At 43.6% G+C, this 16,380-nt stretch overlaps 1 pseudogene; it reads right to left on the bottom strand.

Annotated features, from left to right (window-relative positions):
- Nucleotides 1-16,147, bottom strand: part of LOC124005699 — a 30,002-nt pseudogene extending 13,855 nt beyond the window's left edge.
- Nucleotides 16,148-16,380: the final 233 nt, after the last annotated feature.

The raw sequence follows: 16,380 nt of genomic DNA, 5'->3' as shown, positions 1-16,380 counted from the left end.
TCACCCCCAGTTACATAGTGATTCTACAGTGTCTTTGGCATTCACCCCCTAGTTACATAGTTACATAGATTCTACAGTGTCTTTGGCATTCACCCCCCCCCCCAGTTACATAGTGATTCTATAGTGTCTTTGGCATTCACCCCCCCCAGTTACATAGTGATTCTACAGTGTCTTTGGCATTCACCCCCAGTTACATAGTGATTCTACAGTGTCTTTGGCATTCACCCCCAGTTACATAGTGATTCTATAGTGTCTTTGGCATTCACCCCCAGTTACATAGTGATTCTACAGTGTCTTTGGCATTCACCCCCAGTTACATAGTGATTCTACAGTGTCTTTGGCATTCACCCCCAGTTACATAGTGATTCTACAGTGTCTTTGGCATTCACCCCCAGTTACATAGTGATTCTACAGTGTCTTTGGCATTCACCCCCAGTTACATAGTGATTCTACAGTGTCTTTGGCATTCACCCCCAGTTACATAGTGATTCTACAGTGTCTTTGGCATTCACCCCCAGTTACATAGTGATTCTAGTGTATTGGCATTCACCCCCAGTTACATAGTGATTCTAGTGTCTTTGGCATTCACCCCCAGTTACATAGTGATTCTAGTGTATTTGGCATTCACCCCCAGTTACATAGTGATTCTAGTGTATTTGGCATTCACCCCCAGTTACATAGTGATTCTAGTGTATTTGGCATTCACCCCCCAGTTACATAGTGATTCTAGTGTCTTTGGCATTCACCCCCAGTTACATAGTGATTCTATAGTGTCTTTGGCATTCACCCCCAGTTACATAGTGATTCTAGTGTCTTTGGCATTCACCCCCAGTTACATAGTGATTCTACAGTGTCTTTGGCATTCACCCCCAGTTACATAGTGATTCTACAGTGTCTTTGGCATTCACCCCCAGTTACATAGTGATTCTATAGTGTCTTTGGCATTCAACCCCCAGTTACATAGTGATTCTACAGTGTCTTTGGCATTCACCCCCAGTTACATAGTGATTCTACAGTGTCTTTGGCATTCCCCCCCAGTTACATAGTGATTATATAGTGTCTTTGGCATTCACCCCCAGTTACATAGTGATTCTATAGTGTCTTTGGCATTCAACCCCCCAGTTACATAGTGATTCTAGTGTATTTGGCATTCACCCCCCCATAGTGATTATATAGTGTCTTTGGCATTCACCCCCAGTTACATAGTGATTCTAGTGTCTTTGGCATTCACCCCCAGTTACATAGTGATTCTAGTGTATTTGGCATTCACCCCCCCAGTTACATAGTGATTCTAGTGTATTTGGCATTCACCCCCCCAGTTACATAGTGATTCTAGTGTATTTGGCATTCACCCCCAGTTACATAGTGATTCTAGTGTATTTGGCATTCACCCCCCCAGTTACATAGTGATTCTACAGTGTCTTTGGCATTAACCCCCCCAAGTTACATAGTGATTCTACAGTGTCTTTGGCATTAACCCCCCAGTTACATAGTGATTATATAGTGTCTTTGGCATTCACCCCCAGTTACATAGTGATTCTATAGTGTATTTGGCATTCACCCCCAGTTACATAGTGATTCTATAGTGTATTTGGCATTCACCCCCCAGTTACATAGTGATTCTAGTGTATTTGGCAATCACCCCCAGTTACATAGTGATTCTACAGTGTCTTTGGCATTCACCCCCCCCCCCCCAGTTACATAGTGATTCTAGTGTATTTGGCAATCACCCCCCAGTTACATAGTGATTCTACAGTGTCTTTGGCATTCACCCCCAGTTACATAGTGATTCTATAGTGTCTTTGGCATTCACCCCCAGTTACATAGTGATTCTACAGTGTCTTTGGCATTCACCCCCCAGTTACATAGTGATTCTACAGTGTCTTTGGCATTCACCCCCCCCCCCCCCCAGTTACATAGTGATTCTACAGTGTCTTTGGCATTCACCCCCCCCAGTTACATAGTGATTCTACAGTGTCTTTGGCATTCACCCCCAGTTACATAGTGATTCTACAGTGTCTTTGGCATTCACCCCCAGTTACATAGTGATTCTATAGTGTCTTTGGCATTCACCCCCCCCCCCCAGTTACATAGTGATTCTATAGTGTCTTTGGCATTCACCCCCCAGTTACATAGTGATTCTACAGTGTCTTTGGCATTCACCCCCCAGTTACATAGTGATTCTACAGTGTCTTTGGCATTCACCCCCAGTTACATAGTGATTCTATAGTGTCTTTGGCATTCACCCCCAGTTACATAGTGATTCTATAGTGTCTTTGGCATTCACCCCCAGTTACATAGTGATTCTACAGTGTCTTTGGCATTCACCCCCAGTTACATAGTGATTCTACAGTGTCTTTGGCATTCACCCCCAGTTACATAGTGATTCTACAGTGTATTTGGCATTCACCCCCAGTTACATAGTGATTCTACAGTGTCTTTGGCATTCACCCCCAGTTACATAGTGATTCTACAGTGTCTTTGGCATTCACCCCCAGTTACATAGTGATTCTACAGTGTCTTTGGCATTCACCCCCAGTTACATAGTGATTCTAGTGTATTTGGCATTCACCCCCCCAGTTACATAGTGATTCTAGTGTATTTGGCATTCACCCCCCCCCAGTTACATAGTGATTCTAGTGTATTTGGCATTCACCCCCCAGTTACATAGTGATTCTAGTGTATTTGGCATTCACCCCCCAGTTACATAGTGATTCTACAGTGTCTTTGGCATTCACCCCCCCAGTTACATAGTGATTATATAGTGTCTTTGGCATTCACCCCCAGTTACATAGTGATTCTATAGTGTCTTTGGCATTCAACCCCCCAGTTACATAGTGATTCTACAGTGTCTTTGGCATTCACCCCCAGTTACATAGTGATTCTACAGTGTCTTTGGCATTCACCCCCAGTTACATAGTGATTCTACAGTGTCTTTGGCATTCACCCCCAGTTACATAGTGATTATATAGTGTCTTTGGCATTAACCCCCCCAGTTACATAGTGATTCTACAGTGTCTTTGGCATTAACCCCCCCAGTTACATAGTGATTCTATAGTCTTTGGCATTCACCCCCAGTTACATAGTGATTCTACAGTGTCTTTGGCATTCACCCCCAGTTACATAGTGATTCTACAGTGTCTTTGGCATTCACCCCCAGTTACATAGTGATTCTACAGTGTCTTTGGCATTCACCCCCAGTTACATAGTGATTCTATAGTGTCTTTGGCATTCACCCCCAGTTACATAGTGATTCTACAGTGTCTTTGGCATTCACCCCCAGTTACATAGTGATTATATAGTGTCCTTGGTATTCACCCCCAGTTACATAGTGATTATATAGTGTCTTTGGCATTCACCCCCAGTTACATAGTGATTCTACAGTGTCTTTGGCATTCACCCCCAGTTACATAGTGATTATATAGTGTCTTTGGTATTCACCCCCCAGTTACATAGTGATTCTATAGTGTCTTTGGCATTCACCCCCAGTTACATAGTGATTATATAGTGTCTTTGGCATTCACCCCCAGTTACATAGTGATTCTACAGTGTCTTTGGCATTCACCCCCAGTTACATAGTGATTCTATAGTGTCTTTGGCATTCACCCCCCCCAGTTACATAGTGATTCTACAGTGTATTTGGCATTCACCCCCAGTTACATAGTGATTCTACAGTGTCTTTGGCATTCACCCCCAGTTACATAGTGATTATATAGTGTCTTTGGTATTCACCCCCCCAGTTACATAGTGATTCTATAGTGTCTTTGGCATTCACCCCCCAGTTACATAGTGATTATATAGTGTCTTTGGTATTCACCCCCCCCCCCCCCCCAGTTACATAGTGATTCTATAGTGTCTTTGGCATTCACCCCCCCAGTTACATAGTGATTCTACAGTGTCTTTGGCATTCACCCCCCAGTTACATAGTGATTATATAGTGTCTTTGGCATTCACCCCCCAGTTACATAGTGATTCTACAGTGTCTTTGTGTCCTCTCCTCCTGTCCTCTCCCTGCCTCCTCCTCAAAACATCAGATGAAAGTGCAGAAAGACAACAGGATATGAGGAGAAGAAATGTGCTTGTAGGGTTCTTAAATCCTCTTCTTGCTTCCCCCTGACTGTTTGAGAAGTTGGGGAGGAGAGGACACAAGGAATCAAGGACAGACTATTGAGAAGGAGCCAATACAACTAGGGCAGCATCGTGTACCTGCAGAGAAAGCATGTATGTTGAGGGCCATGTCCTGCTCCTCTGTGTCGGCTACATCCAACAGGTAGGCTCTGATAGGCCCATCTGAGGCGTCTGCACTGAAGTCCAGTAGAACCACGCCCAGCACCGTCAGCACTATCCCAATGGGCTGACTGCTGGGAACGTCCCCGAGGGCTAATCCTAGAGCACATCGAATAATAAGGCATTCTATTTATTTAGCATAGCGTTTTCATTAAAGAATAATTTTACAATACAGAAAACATGAGCATCTAAGGGAGTTTCACATTTCCAATACATGATGATTAAATAGTGCCTATTCCCTTCATAATGCACTACTTTTGACCACAGCCCACAGGACTCTATGGCTCTCGTCTAAAGTAGTGAACTTTATAAGGAATAGGGTTCCATTTGGAACTCAGACAGTACCTCCCACTCACCTAGGAGGGACCCATTGAGGAAGAGAGAAACTCCCAGTAACACCCCCACACAGAGTGCCAGGATGAAGGGTCTCCTGCGGCCCCATTTCAGGGTGCAGCGGTCGCTGGCAGAGCCAATGAGAGGGGTGAGGATCAGGCCCAGGATGGGGCTCAGAAACCACGTCAGGCTGTAGTACTGCTCTGGAAGTCCTGAAAACAACCAAACACACAGGAAAAACACCTTCAATCAATATGCTTCAGGCTTTGACCACAGAGAGACTGATCACGGATTAAATCCTATTAGCATTCATCAAATATTACTTTGTCAAAAGTTAAACTATTTACACAATCTTTCCCCGCAGCTTAAAGGGCGTGTTCTTTACAGAACCACAGCCATCAAAGCTTTTAGTCAACAATGCTGAATCACATTCCAGTCATTACATAGTCACTAGCAGGTTTGGTGAGGCATAGATCAAATCTGGCCGTGTCAGGTGAGGTGAAAGGAGGTTTGTGGGTAGCTGGAACCATCTCAATGTACCACGCTCCACTCTGATGTACTGTGAACCACGGCGTGGAACGAGGCTGTTTTACTGAGCTTTACAATGAACGCTATGCTGCTGATGCTCTACTTCAGCAGGCCTACACATTAAACAACAATCCCTGTACATCTCCCACTAGAATACGTGTTAGAGATCGTCACTAGAAGGAAAACAAGTGGACTTGTTTCTACAAGCCGGTTGTTCATTATCCTAGATAAGAGCCCTCACGCAAGACACAACTTGCTGCAAGAACTATGGAAACAAACTGACAATCTTCATCTCTGTAGGAATGCTACAATGATATAGGCCTCACGCAGCTATGGCAACAACAGAACAGACAGTGAAACTGGAAACAATAAAATGGCAGCTTTCCATCCTCTTTCAAATGCCAGGTAGTGCACGTTAGAATCTGTTCAGACCGGGTTAAATGCGTAGCCTGTTGGTTTATGGAGTGGAATGCACTGAATGTGACCTAGTCTGTTGCTCAGTCTGAGCAGTAAACTGGTTATTGAAAGGTCACTGGCTTCTAGACAGAGTATTATTACCCTCTCGGAATATCAACAAGATATGAGAAGCTGGCATCAAGTCAGATATCCTTGTTATTTCTGAGAAGGACAAAGTAGTTAAACATAGGCTATACATTAGGGGCCGTAATGAATGACTGGGACTAGGTTATACTCAAGGGAATAGTGGGAAATGTCACCAAGACTTAACCCTCTACACTCGTGGGAATTGGCCTATATGGATAGGGCTAAATTGAAATGTTTCTTACAGAAAAAGTATGAAAATCATATGCATAACCATTGTAGCAATTGAAATGGAAGACTTTGTAGATCATGGGAAAATTAGTAGACCAAAAGTTGAGTGCACAACAATTCACCTGACACAAGACTGAATTCAACCATTACACTGTTGATTTTATATTTACTCTACTTTGTCACAGTTGTTGATAACAAAATCTGAATATACTCTGGATACATTCAGTAACATAATAATATTCCTGGAAATTGTGGGGTAGGTGCAACATAAGACACACAAATGACAAGGGTCTAACTGCTGTCTCCAAGTGGACACACACCTCTCCAAAGTGGGCACAGTTCCTAATACATTTCAATGCACTTTTATGACTCAAAGAAGAGTCTTGAACTCTGCTAGCTGTGCCGTTGAGGAACCTCTAGTTCCTCAACGGCACAGCTAGCAGAGTTCAAGACTCTTCTTTGAGTCATAAAAGTGCATTGAAATGTATTAGGACACTTGTAGTTGTTTAGTTTGGAACACAACCCGGCATCCACAGTCATCACACAATTACTGTTATTTACACAATCCAAAAAAACAGTCCATTATAAATCGCAGTATGGGTCAGGTGGGCATGATTTTAAAGCTTGTTCTATTGCTAACATGACTAACTAAGTTATCAAACAGGATCTTACAGCGTAGGCTTTCACAAGGCAATACAGGGGAACATATAGTCATTTAGGTTTGTTGAAAGAAGTCAATAGTGCATTCAGGTGCTTGTTCCACACAATAAACAAACAGACTGCTTCTGTTCAGAACAACCCAGGGTATGATCACGTCATCTTGTAACTGTACATCAGACGGCTCCTGTTCAGAACAACCCAGGGTTTGATCACGTGTCATCTTGTAACTGTACATCAGACTGCTCCAGTTCAGAACAACCCAGGGTATGATCACATGTCATCTTGTAACTGTACATCAGACTGCTCCAGTTCAGAACAACCCAGGGTATGATCACATGTCATCTTGTAACTGTACATCAGACTGCTCCAGTTCAGAACAACCCAGGGTATGATCACATGTCATCTTGTAACTGTACATCAGACTGCTCCAGTTCAGAACAACCCAGGGTATGATCACATGTCATCTTGTAACTGTACATCAGACTGCTCATGTTCAGAACAACCCAGGGTATGACCACGTCATCTTGTAACTGTACATCAGACTGCTCCTGTTCAGAACAACCCAGGGTATGACCACGTCATCTTGTAACTGTACAAACAGACTGCTCCTGTTCAGAACAACCCAGGGTATGATCACATGTCATCTTGTAACTGTACATCAAAACATAGATCATAAACGTTGATACTGTATATGACAGTAGGTTTATGATGTGGAAATGTGAAGTGTACATTTGGACTCACGGATGTTTGTCTTGCTTGTATGACATCAAAGCGGTATTTAGTATAATCCTCAACGTCTCATCTTTCTAAATACATCGAGTCATCTTAATGTACACCATATCCCTCACTCAGACAACAAAGAATTTGCAAAAGTTGATCAATTAGCAGCAGGGATGGGTGTTCAAGTTCAGAACAGCTGGTGGGTCAAAACCAATGCAGAGTCAGAGCTCTGACATGTATAACATGTTACTGTACAGCCACTGCGTTCCAATCGTAGGCGCTTATTAGTGCCCAAATCTGCCATTTTCAACCAGCATACAGCCACTGCGTACCAATCGTAGGCGCTTATTAGTGCCCAAATCTGCCATTTTCAACCAGCATACAGCCACTGCGTTCCAATCGTAGGCGCTTATTAGTGCCCAAATCTGCCATTTTCAACCAGCATACAGCCACTGCGTACCAATCGTAGGCGCTTATTAGTGCCCAAATCTGCCATTTTCAACCAGCATACAGCCACTGCGTTCCAATCGTAGGCGCTTATTAGTGCCCAAATCTGCCATTTTCAACCAGCATACAGCCACTGCGTTCCAATCGTAGGCGCTTATTAGTGCCCAAATCTGCCATTTTCAACCAGCATACAGCCACTGCGTTCCAATCGTAGGCGCTTATTAGTGCCCAAATCTGCCATTTTCAACCAGCATACAGCCACTGCGTTCCAATCGTAGGCACTTATTAGTGCCCAAATCTGCCATTTTCAACCAGCATACAGCCACTGCGTTCCAATCGTAGGCGCTTATTAGTGCCCAAATCTGCCATTTTCAACCAGCATATACGGGCACAAGTTTAAAGGGTTACAAAAACAAGCTTTAACTTCACCACTATTTCAAAACATTATTATGTGCACTGACATGTTTGCTTCTGTTAGGAGTCCTGAAGGAGCGGATTTAGATAAGCCTGTGTTATCCAATACTAGTTCATCTGTAGCTAACCCTTTTCTGTGTGGCAAGGTCTGCCTACAATGTTCATCACTACATTAAAAGAAAAGTGCAGCTGTTACATGCTGTGCAGATAAAGATGTGTGTAGATAAAGATAGATCTAGAGACCTACTATCCATGTACCCTAAACGGTACATAGGAGTTACATCATAGAGATGGACAGTTTAGCAAATCCATTTATGACAAAATTGTTTGCGTCGGGAAAACAGGTTGACTGAAACGTGCAGACTCACACATTCTCACCATACCTACCAAACTCTGTAGAAGACATTGTTCCATTCTGCATTGGTGGCAAAACTAGTAACGGCCCCGGTCTGTTATGCTGCCTGTGCACAGTGTACAGATAACCCCACATAACTCCCAGCCCTTATGATGGAGTAAACCTAACACAGACTGGGGTGGGACCAATCTTTGGTAGCCATTTGGCAAACAATTATCCAAAAGGGTCAAATACACATATGAAATGCCTTAGTTGTAACTCCACTACCATGTTTTTGGTCAACCAACACCCTCCATTGGTATTGACCTATTTGCAGTAAGACTGGTGTGACCAGGGCTGTCTCCATTGGTACTGACCTATTTGCAGTAAGACTGGTGTGGCCGGGGCTGTCTGCATTGGTACTGACCTATTTGCAGTAAGACTGGTGTGGCCGGGGCTGTCTGCATTGGTACTGACCTATTTGCAGTAAGACTGGTGTGGCCGGGGCTGTCTGCATTGGTATTGACCTATTTGCAGTAATACTGGTGTGACCAGGGCTGTCTCCATTGGTACTGACCTATTTGCAGTAATACTGGTGTGACCAGGGCTGTCTCCATTGGTACTGACCTATTTGCAGTAAGATTGGTGTGACCAGGGCTGTCTGCATTGGTACTGACCTATTTGCAGTAAGACTGGTGTGGCCGGGGCTGTCTCCATTGGTATTGACCTATTTGCAGTAATACTGGTGTGACCAGGGCTGTCTCCATTGGTACTGACCTATTTGCAGTAATACTGGTGTGACCAGGGCTGTCTCCATTGGTACTGACCTATTTGTAGTAAGACTGGTGTGAACAGGGCTGTCTCCATTGGTATTGACCTATTTGCAGTAATACTGGTGTGACCAGGGCTGTCTCCATTGGTATTGACCTATTTGCAGTAATACTGGTGTGACCAGGGCTGTCTCCATTGGTATTGACCTATTTGCAGTAAGACTGGTGTGACCAGGGCTGTCTGCATTGGTACTGACCTATTTGCAGTAAGACTGGTGTGACCAGGGCTGTCTCCATTGGTATTGACCTATTTGCAATAAGACTGGTGTGACCAGGGCTGTCTCCATTGGTACTGACCTATTTGCAGTAAGACTGGTGTGACCAGGGCTGTCTCCATTGGTACCGACCTATTTGCAGTAATACTGGTGTGACCAGGGCTGTCTCCATTGGTACCGACCTATTTGCAGTAATACTGGTGTGACCAGGGCTGTCTCCATTGGTACTGACCTATTTGCAGTAAGACTGGTGTGACCAGGGCTGTCTCCATTGGTAAGACTGACCTATTTACTGACCTATTTGCAGTAATACTGGTGTGACCAGGGCTGTCTCCATTGGTATTGACCTATTTGCAGTAAGACTGGTGTGACCAGGGCTGTCTCCATTGGTATTGACCTATTTGCAGTAATACTGGTGTGACCAGGGCTGTCTCCATTGGTATTGACCTATTTGCAGTAATACTGGTGTGACCAGGGCTGTCTCCATTGGTATTGACCTATTTGCAGTAAGACTGGTGTGACCAGGGCTGTCTGCATTGGTACTGACCTATTTGCAGTAAGACTGGTGTGACCAGGGCTGTCTCCATTGGTATTGACCTATTTGCAATAAGACTGGTGTGACCAGGGCTGTCTGCATTGGTACTGACCTATTTGCAGTAAGACTGGTGTGACCAGGGCTGTCTCCATTGGTATTGACCTATTTGCAATAAGACTGGTGTGACCAGGGCTGTCTCCATTGGTACTGACCTATTTGCAGTAAGACTGGTGTGACCAGGGCTGTCTCCATTGGTACCGACCTATTTGCAGTAATACTGGTGTGACCAGGGCTGTCTCCATTGGTACCGACCTATTTGCAGTAAGACTGGTGTGACCAGGGCTGTCTCCATTGGTACTGACCTATTTGCAGTAAGACTGGTGTGACCAGGGCTGTCTCCATGGCGTAGCAGAACTCTCGTCCGAACATGACAGCACCATGCATGACCCACTTGCGCAGGGGAATCCGTTCCCCCCCAGCACCCTCACCCAGAGACCCATCAGGACTCTCCTCGTCCCTCTCACTGCTCTGCTTCTTCACTGGCATCTCCACCACATCCTGACATGGCAGAACAGTCAAGTCAGCCTTCTGGGGGACCATGGTCGTTGGCTCGTATGGAGAGAGAAGTTGACTGCTCCCCTAAAGCCTTAATGTAGTTTACGGTCCTGTCTGCTCTGATGCAACTGTCCTTCCCTTTATGGTCAATCAGAGGAATACTCTCAAAACAGCAGCACTATACATGAAGGAAAAATCCTGGTTTTCTTTAGTTCTTTCGAGGCACTTTTGAAAGCAATTCGTAAGGTTCCGTGGCAAAATGAGGCTTTGTAAGAGACTGGCTCTCTTCACTGCTGGCTGCTGTACTGAATCCAAACCCATAGAAAGTGGCATTCAGATAGAGCTCATTTGATGATGTCTGTAGAGGGGAGGCTGAGCAGGGTGAGGGAGACGGGGGCCGGCGGTGGAGAACAACGTTCCTCTCTAGAGTTCCTTGGGAGTGACTCATTCATCTGTATAGGGGACACAGACAGACAGAGTCAGACAGACAGCATGAGCGTTAGTATGTTAACCCATAGTCAATAATGCCTTTATAACCAATAAACATTTTAATGTTACCTACTCTGGATAGGCCGATAAAGGCTAGTATTATGACGGTTTAGGCCCATTTTATATTTCAAATGTCAGCAGTACGAATACAATAAGAGCATTAGTAGCTAGTTGGGTCAAGTTTAATGATGCACGTTCAGCTGGGATGCTGCCAAATAGAGAAGCCGAGCTGCTGCTGTAATCAGCCCTATTACTATAAATGTACACCTGCAATTAGTTTAAAGTACCGAGTCAACCCAGTGAGCTGTAGGAGAAAGTTCCTCAGATTGGAGGAAGGAAACTCCATCCACGCAATCAAGTCTTGAAAACACAAGAGCTCAGCCACTGCGTGAACTTGGGTGAACTAGCTGTCCTGTAGGAGTTTCAGCAGCTGTGAGATGAGTGACTAGTGTAGGCCTAGAAAGATAGATGTGTATTTCAGCCTGTATTGTCCATAATGCACATAGCACAACCTTGTTGTTAGGCATGAGTGATGTTATGCATGACATCGCTGTGCTCCTAGTCACTTACCTTGCTTGGTGGGTAGATGAGGTAGCTATTAACAACCCAACAGGTGGCCTACTGTTCTAATAGAGATTGAATTAAACGTTTGATTAAAAATATATATTTCCAATAAGGTCTTACAGTAAACCTGTTCTGGCTAAATGTACCACACAACAATTATCCCCTTGTGTCAAACTTCTTCAACTGGGTCTTGGAAACATCCTCATATGGAAAATGACCTTGAAGAACCCACCCCTCAACGCTCCACCCAGTCTAGTTGTCTAGCTCCAATATTCTCATGGGAAGAATAGTTGAGTGGTGGGAAATCCTGCTCATCTCTCATCCTTTCTAACCGCTCTGCTAAAATCCACTCCTCTCACAGGAAAAAAAAACATATGATATGAATGAAAAGTATTCTAATAAACATGAAAAGGTGAATGTAACAAGCGCTCATCATTTCAAATAGGCTACATGTCATATTAAACAGCATGTACGGTGCATCCGCAATTTATTGCACATTTTGTTTGTTTTATAAAAATTCCTCAATCTACACACAATACCCCATAAAGACAAAGCAAAGAGGTTTTTAGAATAAATGTTTGCAAATGTATTAAAATCAGAAATACCTTAAGTATTCATAAGTATTCAGACACTTTGCTAGGAGACTTGAAATTGAGCTCAGGTGCATCCTATTTCATTGATCGTCCTTGAGATGTTTCTACAACTTGGGAGTCCACCTCTGGTAAATTAAATTGATTGGACATGATTTGGAAAGGCACACACCTAAGGTTCCACAGTTGACAGTGCATGTCAGAGAAAAAAACAAGCCATGAGGTTGAAGGAATTGTCCGTAGAGCTCCGAGACAGGACTGTGTCAAGGTACAGATATCGAAACATTTCTGCAGCATTGAAGGTCCCCAAGAACACAGTGGTGTCACACCCTGGCCTTAGTATTTTGTGTTTTCTTTATTATTGTGGCATGGGTGATTATGGCCAGGGTGTGACATGGGTGATTATGTGTTTGTCTTGTCTAGAGGTTTTGTAGATTGATGGGGTTGTGTTCAGTGTAGTATTCTAGGTAAGTCTATGGTTGCCTAGAGAGGTTCTCAATTAGAGGCAGGTGTTTATCGTTGTCTCTGATTGGGAACCATATTTAGGCAGCCATATCCTTTGAGTATTTCGTGGGTGATTGTTTCCTGTCTCTTGCACCAGTTAGGACTGTTTTGGTTTTCCACGTTTTCTTTATGTATATTGTTCATGTTATCATCTTTATTAAAGATGTTCAACCATTACTACGCTGCATTTTGGTCTGACAGAACTCCAGAGTTCTTCTGTGGAGAAGGGGAAAACCTTCCAGAAGGTCAACCATCTCTACAGCACTCCACCAATCAGGCCTTTATTGTAGTGGCCAGACTGAAGCTACACTAGAAAAACAAGATTCTCTCTGGTCTGATGAAAGCAAGATGGAACTCTTTGGCCTGAATGCCAAGCATCATGTCTGGAGGAAACCTGGCATCATCCCTACGGTGAAGCATGGTGGTAGCAGCATGCTGTGGGGATGTTTTTCAGCTGCAGGGACTCTGAGACTAGTCAGGATCGAGGCAAAGATGAACGGAACAAAGTACAGAGAGATCCTTGATGAAAACCTTCTCCAGAGCACTCAGGACCTCAGACTGGGGAGAAGGTTCACCTTCCAACAGGACGACGACCCTAAGCACTGCGCTATTTGCTCTGTTCAGAGAAGGGAGTACTACACAGCGTAGTACGAGATCTTCAGTTTCTTGGCAATTTCTTGCATGGAATAGCCTTCATTTCTCAGATCAAGAATAGACTGAAGAGTTTCAGAAGAAAGTTGTGTCTGGCCATTTTGAGCCTGTAATCGAATCCTGAGCCTGTAATCGTAATCCAATGTAGGATATGTAAACATTATTAAGGTGGCGTTATTTAAAGTGACTAGTGATACCTTTATTAAATCCATTTATTAAAGTGGCCAAAGATTTGAGTCTGTATGTTGACAGCAGCCTCTATGTTAGTGATGGCTGTTTAACAGTCTGATGGCCGCTAACTAGCACATAACAGGCCTCTGTAAATCAGCTGTTTCCAGCTACAATAGTCATTTACAACATTAACAATGTCTACACTGTATTTCTGATCAATGTTGTTATTTTAAATGGACAAAAAAAAGCTTTTCTTTCAAAAACAAGGACATTTGGCCACGCTTGCCAGGCTAGGCAGGGATGCAGTATATTTTCTTTAAGTCGGCTTAAAGGTTTTTAGGCACAATAACCCAATCAAAACTAAAAGCTCCTTGAAAAAGTTGGAATATGCTAGGCCTATTGGGACAAAATCAATGATGGCCCAATGTATAGATAATAGAACAAAAATTAAGGAAACTTCAGATTTTTTTTTGGTTTAAACATTCTTTGATCCAATGACAATTAACTACCCACCTCTTCCTTCCTTTTAGCATGTGCACATAGTAAGTACACCATCTTGCTTCCAGATGTGTCTGTTCATATTCCACAATGATTATTTAGTTGTGGACATTACATCTTTGTAAGTCACCTTGATTTTGCACCTGTGTGTTTTTTTTTTAAATGACAATATTTTGCAAACTCCATGACAGTAGCTAAAGCAAGGGGCTATAGCTGCAGACAACAAATGTATGCTGGGCCAGGCCTGCCCTGAGCTCATGGTGCGCTCCAGCCTTTGGGAATCTTGCTCCGCAAATTGGGCATGCTCCGCTCCCATACTGACACTGACTCCGGTACATAGGTGGGGGATTGGGGCGCTCCAGTACAGTAGGTGGCAATAATGCACCATAACGTTGGATGCCAACTGCCAAAAAAACCCACAGAAGAAGGGGCGAGGGCAAAAATGGTAGCTAGTTATCGGCACACGTGAAAAATAAACTTTGATTTACACACCGGCAACTGTTTTCCTACAGTTATGTTAACGACGGCAGGTGTCTGGCAGGCAGGAGCGAAGGACACTGTGCTAGCTAGTTAACAAGCACATCGTGTTGCCCCAGCCTCCCGCACTAGTGGGGGACGACTAGTAGACTGTCCTTCGCCCCCGCCTGTCAGGCATCGTTTTAAAGCAGTTCTGTTGATGAGGGCAGGCAGGAGCGAAGGACACTGCCTACCGGTGTTGTAGAACACCTGCCCGGTAAACAGGAGACGAAAAACGTATAATACTTTCATTTACCTTTTGGAGGGGGTTCTTGAATGAACCAATGGGATGCTCGAGGGGGCGTTCCTACAGATGCAGTAATGCCCATATGCAGGAACGCCCTCTTAAAGCGGGCTGCAGTTGCACACTATAGGTTGGGACCGTTATTCTACACCTCAATGGTTGGGATACGTTGTAGACAGGACTGGTCAAGATGCTGACTGGCTGGTTCTTTTATCTCAGAAGTAAGAAATAAGTATTTATCATCAATAACTTGCTAAATTAGCGAACGTTACATAAGCTAGCCAAGTTTGCAAGCTAAAGAGCTAACTAACTTCCTCAGTCTGTAACGTTAGCTAACTATGCTGTTCTGGCATGAGTTACCGGTATATTATTGGTATTACTGTCCCCATATCTAACGTCAAAGCCCACTACAATATAGACCATCTCTGCTATTAACGTTGGTGTGTAGTAGATTGTACAAGCTTTCACGAACGCTAACGATACAACGAACAGGTGTGTTCACATGATCAGACGGTAGCTAACTAGCTAGTTAACGTTAGCTTAGAAGCTAGCTAATTAGCTACGGTATTTTAGCTAGCTATGATGAATGTAACCCGTAGATAACAAGCTAACTTGGGATGGGCTACCGAATGCTGATAAAAATACACAAATCGAATATACCTGATCCCTTTTTCCAATGTAAAGAAGTATTCACGTTCCTTAGTCGTCGGTGAGCCCGAGTAGCCTGAGCTTGCTAGTTGTTTCGACACGCTGATGCCCAGTCCAAACAAAATGCATTGCCCAATCTCATTAATTGCCACGGTAAAAAAGCAGTACCTACTGACATCACTAAATTGCTCTAATTCTATCCAATGGGAGGCAAGCTTGGATGCTATTCAACAAATGTACACAACATTCAGTAGAATTTTTTTGTCCTGTGATAATTGTAAGAAACATAATAATTGAGTGTATTTATATAGCGCGTTTCTACGGTTACTCAAAGCGCTTTACATAGTAAAGGGCAAACTCATCTCATCCACCACCAATGTGCAGCACCCACCTGGGTGATGCATGGCGACCATTTTTGTGCCAGAACGCTCACCCCAATCAGGTGGAGAGGTGAGTTATATTATACCAATTAGGAATGAGGGAGGTGATTAGATGGCCATGATGGAATGGGACCAGGTTGGGGATTTAGTTATTTAAAAACATCTATGTTTTACCTTTATTTAACTAGTCAAGTCAGTAAAGAACAAATTCTTATTTTTAATGACAGCCTAAGAACAGTGGATTAACTGCCTTGTTCAGGGGCAGAACAATAGATTGGTTTTTATCTTGTCAGCTCAGGGATTTGAACTTGCAACCTTTCAGTTACTGGTCCAATGCTTTAACCACTAGGCTAACACCCCTACTCTTAGTGCCATGGGATTTTTTATGACCACAGAGAGTCAGGACACCTGTTTAATGTCCCAGCTGAAACGAGGCACCCTACACAGGTCAATAAATATATATAAATAAAATAAAATATATAAATATAATAATAAT

Source organism: Oncorhynchus gorbuscha, linkage group LG19 (assembly GCF_021184085.1).
Source record: "Oncorhynchus gorbuscha isolate QuinsamMale2020 ecotype Even-year linkage group LG19, OgorEven_v1.0, whole genome shotgun sequence".
Classification (NCBI taxonomy): Eukaryota; Metazoa; Chordata; class Actinopteri; order Salmoniformes; family Salmonidae; genus Oncorhynchus; species Oncorhynchus gorbuscha.
The sequence above is the reverse complement of the archived record's forward strand: the minus strand, read 5'-3'. Positions and strand labels throughout refer to the sequence as shown.